The 16,078-nt window shown below is 39.5% G+C and overlaps 1 protein-coding gene across 3 annotated transcripts in view; it reads left to right on the plus strand.

Annotated features, from left to right (window-relative positions):
* CDK14 (cyclin dependent kinase 14) overlaps positions 1-16,078 on the plus strand; it is a 335,336-nt gene that overhangs the window by 28,260 nt on the left and 290,998 nt on the right. Inside the window, exon 3 of one of the 3 annotated variants that reach the window (XM_075048988.1) lies at positions 6,917-6,995. The exons of the other annotated variants lie outside the window; for them this stretch is intronic. The gene's annotated coding sequence lies outside the window, so the exon portion shown is untranslated. The remainder of the gene's footprint in view (positions 1-6,916; positions 6,996-16,078) is intronic. 3 annotated transcript variants of the gene reach the window in all.

A 16,078-nucleotide genomic window follows, 5' to 3' on the forward strand; every position in this document is an offset into this window, starting at 1 on the left:
GTGTATGTCAGTTTGGTTTTTGTACTATGTATGTCTAATTTTGTGGAATCACTTTCATTTCCTCTTCTCTTTATGTTGGTTCTTATGCTTCAGAGTACTGCTTGTCTCAAAGTAGCATTTTTTTTAATTATTTTTTTTTTACAAATGGGAATATTAGGTTTTATTTTCACTCTGTAGTGTTAGAGTTTTTGCAGGGTTGATGCTGTTTGCACTGCTATTGTTAGGGGTCTGGCAGCCCTGCCATTAATTTCAGCATTTGCGTGAGTTCATATGTAGGCAATAAAATGGCTCTGTGTAGGAAAGTGGCATACAAAACTTTCATCTGAAAGGAAATAATAAAATAATTCAGGTTGGAAGGAACCTTAGTAGGTCATTTTATCTAGTCTCCCAATTGAGTAATTTAGAAAAAATCCTGTAGAAAATACTTAGAAAACAAGGGAGGCTGGAGGGGTTGTAGTTCTGCTCTGAATTTAAAGAAATACAGAAGCCCAAAATACAGGCAAAGATTCGCTTCATAAGTGCTTTTTTGTTTTTCTTCCACCAAAAAAGGGGCAGATTGGGAGGGAAGAATAGGATGTGCGTTTCTTTTGGCATGCAGCCTCTTTCCACAAAAACCTTATAATTTACAGTAGTTACCCATATTTACATAACATTGGAGCAGAACTATAGTTACAATATTATTGGGAGGAAGTACTAGACTTGCTCTGTTTTGTCTCTGGTTGTTTAATTACTAAAATTTATTTTAAGTACTTCCAGCACTTTCTAAAGGTGCTGTGCACAACCTCTTTCATTTACAGAGATATGCTTCTTGGTAAACAGGGGATCTGAACCCTAGAAGATGTGGATCCTGAAGGTACTTTACAATACAGAATCACTTTTTATTCTTAAATATTCCTATAGTACCTTGCAGTTATGTGTTAAGCACTTTATTTTCATATTTGGATTTTGAGAATGTAGTACTTCTACTATTTCATTTCAGCAAATTATGAGTGTTTAGACAAGTGGAGAATGTGAACTGTTGTCTGTAACAGACATGTATTTTCAGCAGTGTAATAACTTCACATTGCACATTATAGCTTTTTAGAGGAGACCTTACGTGGTGGGTTTACCCCAGTCAGTAACTAAGCACCCACCAACCGCTCGCTCCCTCCCCCTTGCAGTGTGATGAGGGAGAGAATTGGAAGAACGAAAGTGAGAAAAACTTGTGGGTTGAGATAAAGACAGTTTAATAAGTGAAGAGAAGGAAAAAAAAAAACAAAACAAGCGATACAAGACAATCACTCATCACCTTCCCCCATAGGTGGAGAGCAATGCTCAGCCAGTCTCCAAGCAACAGCTACCTTGGAAGGATCAAACCCCCAGTTTTTATGGCTGAGTATGATGTTATGTCTCCCAGAATATCTCTTTGGTCAGTTGAGGTCAGCTGTCCTGGCTGTGTCCCCTCCCAACCCCTTGCGTACCCGTAGCCTACTCATCGTGGGGGCAGCATGAGAAGCAGAGAAGATCTTGAGGCTGTGCAAGCACTGCTCAGCAGCAGCTGAAACATTGGTGTGTTACCAACACTGTTTTGGTCACAAACGCAAACAGTGCCATATGGGCTGCTATGAAGAAAATTAACTCCATCCAGCCAGAGCCAGCACACCTTACCTTGTTTTCCAGTTTATGTTGCTACAAACAGCATCACTTAAATGCTTTGGAAGGACGTTAACCTTGATTAGGCAGGTCTCTGGAGGCTGGAGCTCCTGCTCTGACAGCTTTAAGGGCACCATGTTTCCCAGAACAGCTGGGTTTTATGAAGGAAATGTTTTCTGCTGTTAATGTCAAGTGAATAATGATATCAAATGGTGTTAACTGTCTGGTGGCACTTAAACTTCTGCTAATAACTGCTGTTTCTTAATATATTTTATATTAAATTTAAAAGGAAAAGGGTATAACTTTAGTGATGTCATGACAGATGTGTGTATGAATTTTTATATCCTGATCACACTTCTATAGTGAGTTTCATGGTGTGACTTAGAAGTTTGTTGGATATTATCTTTGTATACCTTTCTTTGTTGGCGTGAGTGCTATGTGGTAATTTACTCTAAATCTTTGTGGGAGTTCCTTGCTGGGAGAGGGCAGTCTGGAGCTCTGGAGGAAAGGTCTCAGGACTGAAGACATGGGGAAACAGCATCTTAGTTCCCTCTCCTTTGTCTAGCAAAGCCACGTTGTCCAGGACCTCTGTAGTTGTTTACAGATCAAAAGAGGAACAGTTGACCCGTTCATGCCTTCTGGCATAATGGTATCTCATGTCTGTACTCTCGTGTCTGCCTGTTTTCCCAGTAGATTCTAATGTGCTGAATGACTTGCATTCAAGAGAGGATAATTACAGAACATGGAGTCTTGCACACAGCCATGGATATGGAGACTGTGGTAAAGGGGAAAAGAAAGTATATTGTGTAGAAACATCTGTCAGAGGCATAGAAGAAAGAAGGGTGACTGGAAGTGAGTACAGCCCATCTTTTATCAATGTAAGTGTTGGGGAGAGAATGGGAAGGCCACAGATGTCTTCAGATACCTGTTGAAGGATCAGGATCCTTACAAGCTGGGTTAGAGGGGTTAGTGATGGTCAAATTGGCAAACAGAAATTTGAAGAGTCATTTAGAGAGATGGACTGCTTCCACTTCAGACAATGAACTGGAATACAAGGAGATAAAGGCATTTAAACGGAACCTAGATGTGATCTAGTCTACTGAAATATCATCTGTTTCTTGAAAATAAGTCTTTCAGATGAAGTGAACCAGAATTTTATTACCCCCAAGGTAAAAAGTGGGAAAAGGGGAGGAAGTCAGGAATGGTTCTGTGAGTGCACGTAAGAAAAAAATATCTTGAAAAGTGATTAAGTACTTCAGAAATGTCATTTGATCTAGGAATGGGGTTTTTGATGTGAAGTTCTGAATGTGGCACAACAACATCCCAGCTGCTACGATGAATGACTCCTTGCATTGTTTTAACTTTGGGAGTCTTGTCGTTTGGGACCTTGCAGTTGACAAGAGACAAATTTCTGTTCAGTGCACTAGGAGGAAGAGCAGGAATTCTTGTGTCTTTATATAGCATCTCATTTCACATGCATTTCAACATTTACTATTCAAATAATAGTGAAGTAAAAAATAGCTCCCATTAATTAATGAGAAAGAACCATTGACTGTATTTGAGGGACCTTTGCCCAGAAGGGAATTTAAACAAATTTTAAAACATGCATGAATAATCAGAAATCCATGTGTTAAACCTGCATGTAAGCCATTGTAGCAGGGCTGTTTTTGTAGGTTCATTGGCATCTGTATTCAGTAATGTATAGATAGTACAGGTGTGAGTAGGCATCCGAATGAGTTAATGTCAGGGTTCATAAGGCTACTGAGGGAAAAAAATACATCTTGGCTCTTAGAAATTAAATCTGAATCAATATGGAGCTTTCTAGTAGGGCAGGAAAGGCTGACTTCCCTTTCAAGATCAAAACAAAAGTTGAGAAGGACACATATGTTAGTGGTTTCCAGGCAGCTTCAGTTTCCAGTATTATAGAAAAAGGTCTTCATATGCAAAGGGCTGGAAAAGTTTATCAGTTTCCAAAATGTGATGTAAAGAAGGAGTTAAATAACTTATTGCAGTTAAGTTAGTATATGAAGGTAGGCTATAAATGACATCAGCAATTCTTATCAGTGCTGTCTATGTTTTCTTAGCAGATCATTTTGTCAATATAAATAGAAAGTGCTTTCATTAGTCTTTTGGTGGTGAGATTCAGGCAAAAGAAAGTGACAATATGTCACTTCACCAGTCTCATTCCCTACTAGTTGTGGTCCTGAGAGCTTGTCTCTGGTAGATCTGGTGAGGGAAGGAGGTGAATTTGGGTTTCTGAACTCTTTTCTAACTTAAAGTGCTTTATGCAGAGGGATGAAATTTTCTGTTTTACTTCCATCAGTAGCTTTTGTATGCAGAAAGCAAGAAATGGGAAGGAAAAGAACTAAATAGTTACAAAATGGAGATTTTTAAAGTGATACTTAAAATTCTTCTTGAAATATTTTACTGTGTCTTTTCTCATAGATTTTAGGTAGCAGTCTTACAGATAAACACTGCTGCTTTTATGTTTTTGTTAATGTGTTACCAGTGTTTTATTGGTTGTGTTTTAAGGTTGATTACCCTTTTCAAGCTCTCATCGTTCATCAAAAAGCACAAATTTTCTTGTCCAACCCTTTTCATGTACTAATGGCTGCCTCTTCTTTTTTTGGTTTGTTGTTGTCCTTTAATCAAAGGATACAAGTGATCTTGCGAATTGTCATACTTTAAAAATACAAGATGAAACCGAAGCCTGCTGAGGTTTTGTGGAGGATATGCCAGTGAAATGGATGGATAGTCTGCTTGCTCTCACTCTTTCTTCCCCTTTAAGCACAAATACCCAGATGGGTTTTTTAAACTGGGGAGGCAGATTGGAGCACTGGAAAGTACACAGAATATAGTGGTTACGTATTTTTTGAGGGCAGTAGGGACAGAGCCTTGCTGAGTGGGAGTCCCAAGATGTTTTTCTTTCTTCCCCCCGGCTCTTCTTCTGGGAAATGCCAGCCATCTGAAGTGAACTCTGCATGCTCAGAAAGTAAAACATTTGCTGAAGTAGTTCTGCAGACTGTACAAATAAACTCTACATGGCAGAAGGGTGCCAGAGAAAATCTATGATTGGGGATATTTACTGTCACTGCCTTCCGTTTTGTAGCATTACCAAGACCCCTCTAAGATGTATGAATGCTTTATTTTTTGATGTAAAGACTGTTTTGCGTTACTAAGGAATGGGAAGGAGAAGGAGCAAGACACTATCATTTTTATTTCTCCCATCAGTGAGCAATACTTGGAGGCATTAAGCAGATTCTCTTATAGCTGCGCTCAGCATGTTGGAAAACAAATAGGAAAAAGCTGCCTTTCCAGCACAGAAGGCAGAAAGTAGAGTGAGAGGAATTAAAAAAAAAAAAGTGTGTAGCCTGGCAGCATTGCCAGAGTAAGAGAATCAGTGGGGAATGATGGAGAATGTTAGGGAAAACTTGGAAGCTGAGGGAATGTGTGGAGAGGCTTTTAATAGCAGGTCTCTGGATTTTTCCTTTCTGAATTGTGTCATATCATTCATGGAGAAGTCTGTGAGGAAAAATATCCTCCAACCTTTTGTGGTTTACATGTGAATGGAGGCAGCTGGTGGGAGTGATGCCAGAGGTTGCTGTTCTGCTGTCCAAAGCAATTGCCTCTGAATTGCTTGCAAGGGTTGAACAAAATGGAGCTGGTATTGCTTTACGAAAAGAAGTTGCTCTGAAAAAGGTGTTCTTGTGGTTCTGTTGTTGTGAGTCTTGCAAGCAAATGACATATCAAATCAGTGTCCTCTTTTGAAGACTAAAGAAAAATATTGAGACTATGTTATTAAGGGAAGTAGAATCAAAACAGGTATTTTTCCTAAGAAAACAATAGTTGTTGTGTCATATTCATGATACATGCAAGTTGTTCTGAAGGATGTCCAAATCTGTGGTGTGGGTTGTAGGTTGCAGGTTGTGTGCAGCATGTCCCCTGCTGTCCCCCCCGCCAATCAAGATAATCGAATGATCTGCCTCTTGTTCTGATCTAGAGTATAATGCATTCAGACAGCATTGAGAGGCACACTGTGTTTTGGCAAGGCCACTTATTGTCTCTACCAGTCATTGCTAGGAAGAGTAGTTTATGTTGATGCTATGTTTCCAATCCTGTGCTCCCTCAGCTGTCTTCAGTTGATAAACTAACTAATTAGTGCAGAAAAATGGTGCTGAGGCCCTTGCTGCATAGCACTGTGACCGTCTTTTGAAGTGGAGGTGAATCCAGTACGTAATCCTAAACAAGCTGCTCATTGCTGGATCTGCATCAGCCCATAGCAGCTGCTGGTTTTGAACTTGGGAACATTTAGACTTGATTGATTAACTATTAAAATGGTGTTAGCAGTAGGATTGGGATGTGTATTGAGCACCTCATAGGAACACATCAGAAATGTACGCAGCTGCAAACTGGTGTCTGATCTAAGTGGGGTTGAGATGAATGGGATATATTCCAAATGAGATTAAGTGAAGCATCCCTTTTCTAATAACTGCACAGATGAGTCATATTCATAGGTATTTGGTAAACTTGTGGTTAGAGCTGCAAGATCTAAGACCCTCTAAGATAACTGGTGGAATCTAAACGTCAGTGTGGGAATGTGATGGGTGACATTCCTTGCATGTGCATACCTTTGCATCCTTAGTTTATGTGCATCTATGCAGTGTCAGCTGTTGCCACAGCTTCAGAAGCATTTGGCTAATTGTAAGTCCAGATAATTCTTTGTTCTTGTATTTCACTGTCACAGTATTCATACAATGTTAGAATATACTTTCTCCCATTGAGAAGTCTGTAATAGCAGCCAGGTAAATAAATTACTACTTTGGCTGAAGAGGTAAAGGCTTTTGAACAGAAGTCCTGCCTTGAAACCTGGGCAATAAATGTTCCATACATGCCAAATGCATGTTGTTTGTGCTTTCCTTCTCAGATGTGATAATTTAAAATTTAATCATGTGATGGATTGTATTTATTTTACTCATGTGTTACTAATCTGCGTAATTTAACAGCAAGTAGGGACATAAACTTCATTAAGATCCAGATGATAAAAAAAAAATTTGGCTGCGGGTCCTCCTCTCATGCTAATACTGAAAGCAAGAAGTGGCACTGGGAAACACAAGTATACAATTACAAACACTGTTATTTTTTGCTGATTACTGCATTACAACCTGGGGTGATGGTGCAGCGCTGTTAGAAGTATCTTCCATTTCTGCAGTTTGTATCCCTCTGTGCTCATCTACTATGTATTTAGTTTGATTTATTTGGTTTGTTTGTTTGTGCTGGCACTTAGGATAAAAATTAGACCTTAGGATGGCCGAGTGCCTTTTGCCTGCTGGTTGGAGCAGAGCATCCTGCCGGGGCTGCAGTAGGTGAGTACCTCTTCTGCAGCAGGGGCGGGAGGTCAAAGCAGCTGGTTGTGTTCTTTAAGTCTTCATAGAAATGAGAAAAAAAAAAAAGGGTTTTATCTATACTCAGAGTTTCTTTTGTTGCCAGGTGTAATCTGTTCAGAGAATTCCCCAAAAATACGGTGTTTGGATTTGGCAGTATTTATTAGAACTTTTTGGTACTTTTATACTTACTAAAATACTTTTAATATAGTGTTTGAATGAATTGATAAAATTTCATTCCAGCTGCTTTTATGAGATGATTAGGGAAGAGGATTGAAAGAAACTAATGTTACCTGCCTGTTTCAACACTTCAGTATTTTTAAGCTGACTCTTAAATTCTTAATATTTTTTGACAAAATAATTTGATTGCCTTAGAACATCTCTGCAAAACAGTAGCTTGAGGTACAATATTTCTTACTGCAAAGTTTATCCTATAATGGTGTGGAAGTTCAAAATGTATTTACAGCTGATGAATATTTCATGTGTGTCTTTTAACTTTATCCTTTAAGATTGGTCTCAGGTACTGCAACTACATGATACTAAAGAGATATTGATTATTCTTGGACATGGTGGTTCAGTGGGTTATTTTTCTTATGCTGCTGTTAAATTTGAGGTTATGATTTCTCATCAAAAGGTACAGTCAACATTTGTTTCTCATTTTTACTTGTCCCAGACTTATTTCTGCCAAATTTGTGCCTAGCAGGTATAATAGATGTATCTTTGTTTTTATTCTTAAGTGTGTTATACATTTTGACTATTTAGATAGGAGATCTAGGTAAGCATAAGTAAATAAATCTATATACACACATGCAGTAAAGCTCATTACATTATAGACATACCATACCATTGAAAACCTAAGCTACCACCTCTGGCACAGAAAACTTTTTTGAAAAAAGAGTTAGCATACATTAGTGTAGAATCAGGTTCTCATTGTTTAAGTCCCTGTGCTCTGTACAAATGAATGCATTAGTTTTGGGGAGGAGGCTACATAGCCTCTGAGGAGAATATATGTTTCGAAGAATTTATTCTGTTTCTTAATTTTAATAAGCAGTACCTGATACTTAAAAAGCATTGTATTTTGTTTTTCATAGTGAAACGCTTTTTTTTTTTAAATAGGGTTAAAGGGTATGTGAGAATGCAAATAAAAGGAGTGGAAATCGGTATGAATATGAGGACATTTTAATTTGCTTTATGTTTGCAAGTAGAGGAAACTACCTCATCAGCAGGAAAAGAATAAAAGGCAAAGGAATGAAGAGGCCTGCAAAGTTTTTGATGTAAGGGCAATTTGTGGAAATAATTGTTTATGCGCTGAACAGATTCCTGTTTGTGTAAGTTCATACTCCTTTTTTTCTGAGCTTAATTTTGTGTAATTTTATGCCCTCTAATATATGCTTTGAAATCAGATCTGAAAATAACTACAACACCACAGATCAATACCACCATCACCCCAGCGCAAAGCTCAGCCCAGAGCATGAAGCAGGTGAAGCCTGGGGGCTGAGAGCTTGAGATGCTGCTGTCCGAGGGAAGGAACCAAACTCCACAACAGCGTCTGGAAGTTTTTGACGCAATTTCTCTTGATGTTTACAACTTCTTGAAAGTGGGTTTGTCAGTCTTGCGGGAAGTCTCCTAGGCTGAGGAGTTTAGGACTGGCTTGAAGACATCTGGTTCCACATTTGGGTAATGACTTCAGAGAGCGTGAAATGTATTAACTACAAGCACATATTTAATGCCACAAAGAGGCAGAGCCACAACCCCTCCAGTCTGCATACATCTGTATTGTTTTCTTTTTTTCTGTACAGATAGATGAGGCTGAAGTCAGTTAGATTGGAACTGAAGTGTAAAAGCTAAACGACAACAGTATGTCTAATGGTGGTTGTGTCACACATTCTTTGAGGAAGTTTTTTAGCCCAAGCAGTTAAAGATTTTTAGCTCTAGAAGTCAGGTTTTGAGCTGTTACATCCAATTTCAGTAACTGATATTTTTTCTTTGTCTGGGCAAGAATGTTTGATTTGCTTTCTGGTTTACTGCAGCAGTTTTTTTATTTTATAAATCCCTTTAAAGAAAATTATGCAAGGGAGGTCTCTTTTCTGGCAGTTACTCTAGTGGGAAGGATGAATGAATTTTAAAAATATATCGAGTCCACAATTCAATGAATTAGTATATTTAAAAAGCTTTAGTATGGAAAACAGATATTAAGTTGTCTGTATTTGTTGTCAGTAAAGGCTATTCAAATGAACTGGGATGGTATTTGATGTATACCAGCTATTGCCAGGAGTCAGTGATTTGTCATTCGATGCATTACTATGGGGTTGTAAGATAGATTTTGTATGAGAGTGAGATTTTCTTTATTATAAAATTATTTTTCTTAATGACATAATGGAGCCCTGAAAATAGGTGTCATGCATGAATTTGGCTGACTGGGTGTGAGTTTAATTTGAATTAAAAATTACACTGTGACTGAGAAAGCTGGAAAATTCTTAGTTGTGTCCAGTGTACATTGTTTTAATCAGTTAAGTATGGCCTTTTGACGTTTGAAAGTCTGATATGCAGTGGGGTATATTATACTGTGGGAACTGCCTTTAAAAACAAAAGAATTAGCCATAGAAATCTCTTGTTGAAAATGAATGCTTTCGTTTCTGCTTTATAAAATAGTTGCAGTCTCTGGGGCAGTTCTTTCTTCCTGCTTATGTCCCCTTTGGATTTAGAATGTTGTCATGGCAGTAATTTGTAGCCAAAAAGGCCCTTTTGTTTCTGTAGGGTATTTTTTTTGTACATTCTGTTCTTGATTGTGCAAGTCTCAAAAAAAAAAAAAAAGACAACTAATTCATGGAGAATGTGAGACACAGCATAGGTTAAAGCATTTGACAACCTATTTGATTAAGTTAGTTTTGGCAGGATTAGTCATATGGCATTCGATGACCAGACTTTTGATTAGTAGTCATGTTTCAGCAAAGCTTGTTTGAGAAGGACATCGACATTGTATGGCTTTAGACTCTGCAGACTTCCTAGGGGTCAGGCTCTCTGGGGTTATGGACATACCCTGAATTTTGCACTGAAGATTTAGCCAAGCTTACACAGTTTTGGTACTGGAAACTTTAATGTTGAGTATCCTTTTTTGAAAGGGCTCCTTTGCATTAAATTTCATGGTCACAACCTCCCTTCATGTTTTGTTACATAAGGTGTTCTAAAGTATTAAGCTTCACAAAGACAGCTAGGTAATAAAAATAGAGTAAATAAGTCAGAAGAAAATTTAAAAGGCTGTTTAACTCTTAATCTGATTTAAACCAAACCGAAACAGTTCCTTTGAATCAACTTTCATTTGTACTAGGCTTCTTTAGAGCAGTGAAATAAACTATATCATGTGTGAGAAGTTAAGTAACTTCAAGTTGGAGGATATTAAATTAAAATGTGTGCAAGCAAATGAATTCTCTTTGAGTTTTGTTTTTGATATTGAAGGCTACTGCTACAAAATATAGAGGCCTTCATTGCTTTACTTCTAAGGGGATTGCTGCTTAAAGTCAATGCTTCTATTAATTCTGTTGTCCAAAGAGAACACTATCTTCTGTTTACAAATTGCCTTGAAGTCTTCATAGAATCATAGAATCATTTAGGTTGGAAAAGACCTTCAAGATCATCGAGTCCAACCATCATCCATGCCCACTAAACCATGTTCTGGAGTACCTTTTCTACGTACTTTTTGAATACCTCCAGGGATGGTGACTGAACCACTTCCCTGGGCAGCCTGTTCCAATACCTGACAATCCTTTCAGTAAAGAATTTTTTTCTAATATCCAACCTAAACCTCCCCTGCTGCAACGTGAGGCCATTTCCTCTTGTTCTATCTCCAGCCACCTGACAGAAGAGACCAGCATCCACCCCACTACAACCCCCTTTCAGGTAGTTGTAGAGTGACAACGTCTCCCCTCAGCCTCCTTTTCTCCAGACTAAACAACCCCAATTCCCTCAGCTGCTCCTCAGAGGACTTGTGCTCCAGGCCCCTCACCAACCTGGTTGCCCTTCTCTGGACACGCTCCAGCACCTCAGTGTCTTTCCTGCAGTGAGGGGCCCAAAACTGAACACAGCACTCGAGGTGCGGCCTCACCAGTGCCCAGTACAGGGGAACACTCACCTCCCTGCTCCTGCTGGCCACACTATTTCTGATACAGGCCAGGATGCCGTTGGCCTTCTTGGCCACCTGGTCACACTGCTGGCTCATATTCAGCCGGCTGTCAACCAGCACCCCCAGGTCTTTCTCTGCCGGGCAGCTTTCCAGCCACTCTTCCCCAAGCCTGTAGCACTGCATGGGGTTGTTGTGACCCAAGTGCAGGACCCGGCACTTGGCCTTGTTGAACCTCATACAACTGGCCTTGGCCCATCGATCCAGCCTGTCCAGATCCCTCTGTAGAGCCTCCCTACCCTCAAGCAGATCAACCCTCCTTCCCAACTTGGTGTCATCTGCAAGTGTACTGAGGGTGCACTCGATCCTCTCATCCAGATCATTGTTAAAGATATTAAAGAGAACCGGCCCCCATACTGAGCCCTGGGGAACACCACTTGTGACCGTCTGCCAACTGGATTTCACCCCATACACCACAACCCTCTGGGCTCATCCATCCATCCAGTTTTTTACCCAGCAAAGAGTACACTTGTCTAAGCCATGAGATGCCAGCTTCTCAAGGAGTACGCTGTGAGAGAGTGTCAAAGGCCTTGCTGAAGTCCAGGCAGACAACATCCACAGCCTTTCCCTCGTCCACTAGGCGGGTCACCTTGTCATAGAAGGAGATCAGGTTGGCCAAGCAGGACCTGCCTTTCATGAACCCAGGCTGGCTGGGCCTGATCCCCTGGTTGTCCTGCCCATGCTATGTGAGCACACTCAACATGAACTGTTCCATCATCTTCCCCAGTACTGAGGTCAAGCTGACAGGCCTGTAGTTCCCCGGATCCTCCCTCTGACCCTTCTTGTAAATGGGTGCCACAAATTTTCATTTTCTTTTGCAAAGGTGTTCCTTCTGTGTTTAGTTACCAGCAAGAGGCTGAAGGAAAATACACCTCTCTCTGTCTGCATTCAATACAGGAGAATCAGGTTCAGCAAATAATATTTGAAGACCATTGTATATGGTGTGTGAAGCCAGAAGAGGTAGATAAATACTGAGCAAGCTATTTCCTACAAAATATTTTAACAAATATAATCCAAGTGGATGTGGAATACATCATTCTCCACTCCCATACAGAAGTAGGGAGAATTGCTACCTACACAGTAATTCTGAGAACCAGTGGTATCATGATCATGATCATCATCATGTTCATGTTACATATATATATGTGTGTGTATATATACACACACACACGTGGCTAGCTTATCTATTAGCTTATCCTTAAAACCTGAAGTTACTGCAGCTAGATAAAGGATTTTCAAAATTGTAAAGGAAACTGAGACCCTCAAAAAATTTTTTTTTTCTCCGTGATACATTGGGAGATATAAAGATGTCCTATTCCTAACTGTTACGCTGCCATTTGAGAGTTAGCAAATGACACAGAGGCAGTAACTTGTCATGATCAACAAACCTCCCCTCGCCCCCAGCCTCACTTGGCACTGGTAGGAAGCAACAGCTGGATTCTAAATGTTTTTGTACAAATTGTAAACCTAGAAAAGCTTTATTTCCCTTGATGGTCACTCTGGATACGAGAGTGATGCTATAAAATTGTCATTAGTGGGGATGTGAAGGGCTTGCTGGTCCTTTCCTACTCTAGTGGAAAAAAAAATCTTTCTCCTTTCACATTTTTATATTTTTGGTACAAAATATTTTGATGTTGCAAAATATAATATACATGGCACTGCCAGTATTTATTTTTGCAAGGATATTTTAGGAGTACAGTGAGCCCAAATGCTTTTGGAAAATCTCTTAGTTTCCAATAGTCATGTCCCACCCGAAACTTATTCCAGAACTGTGCTCTGGGAGTCCCTACTACGTGAAGATGTGGCTCAATTTGTAAGAGAAGATAAAACATGTACTGTTTCATTCATTAAGTATCTTCCTTTGAATATCTATGCAAAATAAATTTTAGCAGTAAACTGGATAAAGAAAGTTTAGGTAAAATGGATGTGTGAAAAACTGTCTTGCTTACTGTGACTGAATTAAATACTGGTGCAGCAGTTCTTCATAATATCTTTTAGTCTAAATTAATTAGCGCAAGTAAAATATACCTTCTAACACGAGATTTACCAATATATTTTCAGCTGCCTTGTTTTTTTTCCAGTTTTGTAAAACAATGCAGCATTCTTTCTCTGCCAGCAGGAAGTGTATGTCTATTGCTTCATGAAATGGGAGCAGGTTGAGATCTCATAATAAACAGCCCCAAGTATTTATTAAATCATGTTAGATAACTGCAGGATATGTTATCTAATACCACATATAATTTTATATATATTAAAGTGACTGAACCAATATGTCTTATGCACATAATCTCGTTCTGTTTCTGTCTCTCTGTCCTTTAAACCCCACACAAATCCTAGTTCTCTCACTCCCCTTTCAAAATGCCCTTTGTTTCCCCCTCTCTCTCTGCACATCTGGTTGTCCTGCTCTTCCCCCTTCCCCCCTCTAGCCTGATAGTCTCATTTTTAAAGCTTTGTTCCGCAAAGTACATAATTAAGCAGTACGACACGACAGGGCATGAATATTGTTGTATTAATTGAGGGGGGAGAGAGAGGGAAACCAAAGGGAGAACTACAGAGAAACAATACCAGCTGGCACTCCATGGGTATATAATTTGCAATTCATTTAGGAGAAGGCTCATCCGTGGGGTGGAATTTTCATTGGGAAGTGATGGCCAAGCCCGTGCACCAAATGGATGCTTCTCAGCCAGCGAGCTTTGCACTGGCGCAGTGTTACTGCCGCAGCTCTTGCGTGTTAGATCTGCTCTGATCTCTACTGCTGCCCTGTCGTGACCGGTGGGGCTCGACAGCCAAAAGCCTATTAACTACTCTATGGAGGTAGTGCAGAGATAGATGGCTTCTTTTGAAGGAAGGGCTGTTTCAGTGCAAGTGACATTTTTCTGCTGAGAAGTAGGTGTTAATAGTGTAATTCTGTAGTTAACCAAAGTGACTGTAACATCTGTCTGGGAGCTAGTAATTGTAACGGCCATTTCCACTTGAAAATGAGCAGAGAAAATACTAATGAGTGGTTGGCAAAGGCCTGCAAGCGTGAAGTCTCTACTGCCTGTTAGTCCAAGTGGCATACAGTGAAACTGCATCGAGGAGGAGGAGAAAAGAGGGCAAATAAAAACTCTCTCTCCTAGGAAAAGAGCAAGTTGGTAGCAGTCGCAGGGTTAAGAGCTGGGAGAAGTAACCGTGTACACAGAACCACCAGCTCCATTGCTGCAAAACAGGAACTGCTCTTTATTTTTCTGTAAATTTAATCTTATTTTAGTAATTTATGCACTCCAAAATGGAGAAATAAAAGCTGTAGTGACTTTTGTGCAATTGGGTTGGGTCAGACAAGAAACTTTTAAAAGAAAAATTCTGAATTAATCCCAATCCTATCTCTAGTTTCACAGACCTGTTCTGCTTTGCATTTCAAATACAATCCTGAGCTGAAGTGAAGCTACAGAACATGCCTACATATATTTGAAGCAACAAGGCTTCTGTATGTAAATGTCATTGAGAACTAAACATGTAGTTTAACTTTATCCTCCGTGTCTGTGGCGGGGCATAATAATACATTGCTGTCACAGCCTGTGATAGTACAAACCGGTAAGGACCAGAGATGCAATTCGTGGCAGCTAATAAACTACAGAACATTATGTCTGCTTTATCAGGATTTCATTCCACTCAGCTGGTTACTAGCTTCCAAAAAAATGTCCTAGCATTGGTCTTGAGTGGTTCAAGAAATACAGAGAAGTTACTCAAGAAATCACTGATTTATGGCATGACAAATTGCTTCCTCTTCTGTACCTTTGTGATTCTGGTAAGACATGAAAACATATAGGTGCTCTTAGCTGTTTTCTTGGGGGTACCTTCTTTCTGCTTATATATGAAGTGGTGGGCAAATACTCAGCACTAAATGTACTTGAATTACATGGATGCTGTGCAGCATGTCTACGTATATATGAAATTAATGTATTTATATAAGATCAACAAAGCTCTGGCCACTAGTTTTAATGCTGAACAGCTTTTTTTTGTTTGACAAATTAGTTTGTAATCAGTGGGTTTTTTTAAAACAAGTTATGATACCAGAGCATCAGAACCATAGTAGGACCAAAATTCTTGTGGGCAGTCGTGCTGTTCAGAATAAATTCCAGATAAAACATGCCAGCTTCTTCTTAGTAATGATCCTAGGCCAGAATAGGAACTGGGCCCACTGTGCTTTTATGCCTTTTTTCTGGCCACTGGAAAAGACAGCCTTGTTCTATTTTGTATTTAAAACAAACATAGTCCTGTTAACTCCATATTCCTCCTATTGGCCACCTTGCTTCAAGTAGTGATTTTGACCTTCCGGAATTCCCTATGTTATACTGATTTCTTTTGCATTCTTTCTGGTAGGGAGGGTAATTCTTTCGTACCAATGTCTGGGGGCTGCAGCTTGTGTGCTTTAAGGCATGTGTGCTCGCACTTGGTGTGCTTGTTCTTGTTCCTCATGAGCTGGGCTTCATTCACTTTTTGGGTTTGTAGAGGATAGTGATTGGCATATGTGGGCAGTGCCTGCTGATGTTACTGAGAATTGAACATGAATATATGTGGGCAGAACGTGGATCTGCTTTGAAAACTGTTGAAGTGAATTTGTTAATTTATTCATCCTGTATTATACTAGAGCAGTTTTGAGAGGGTTGTCTTGGTCCCTTGGGAGAAATTCGCTCATAAAGATAAATGAATAAATGATGAAAACTCATTGAGTCATCTTTTCAGTTACAGGCAAAAAAGAACTTGGGGTATTTCTTTTATCCTGTTCTCCTTAAAAAGTTAAAATGTAGCAAACAAGGAGGAAAAAACATTTTTCTCTACATTTTATGGTGTTTCTTCTGTCTAGGTTCTGTCACTGCTGCTTTAGGAAGTATCTTGCTTCCACATT

Source organism: Buteo buteo, chromosome 2 (assembly GCF_964188355.1).
Source record: "Buteo buteo chromosome 2, bButBut1.hap1.1, whole genome shotgun sequence".
NCBI lineage: Eukaryota > Metazoa > Chordata > Aves > Accipitriformes > Accipitridae > Buteo > Buteo buteo.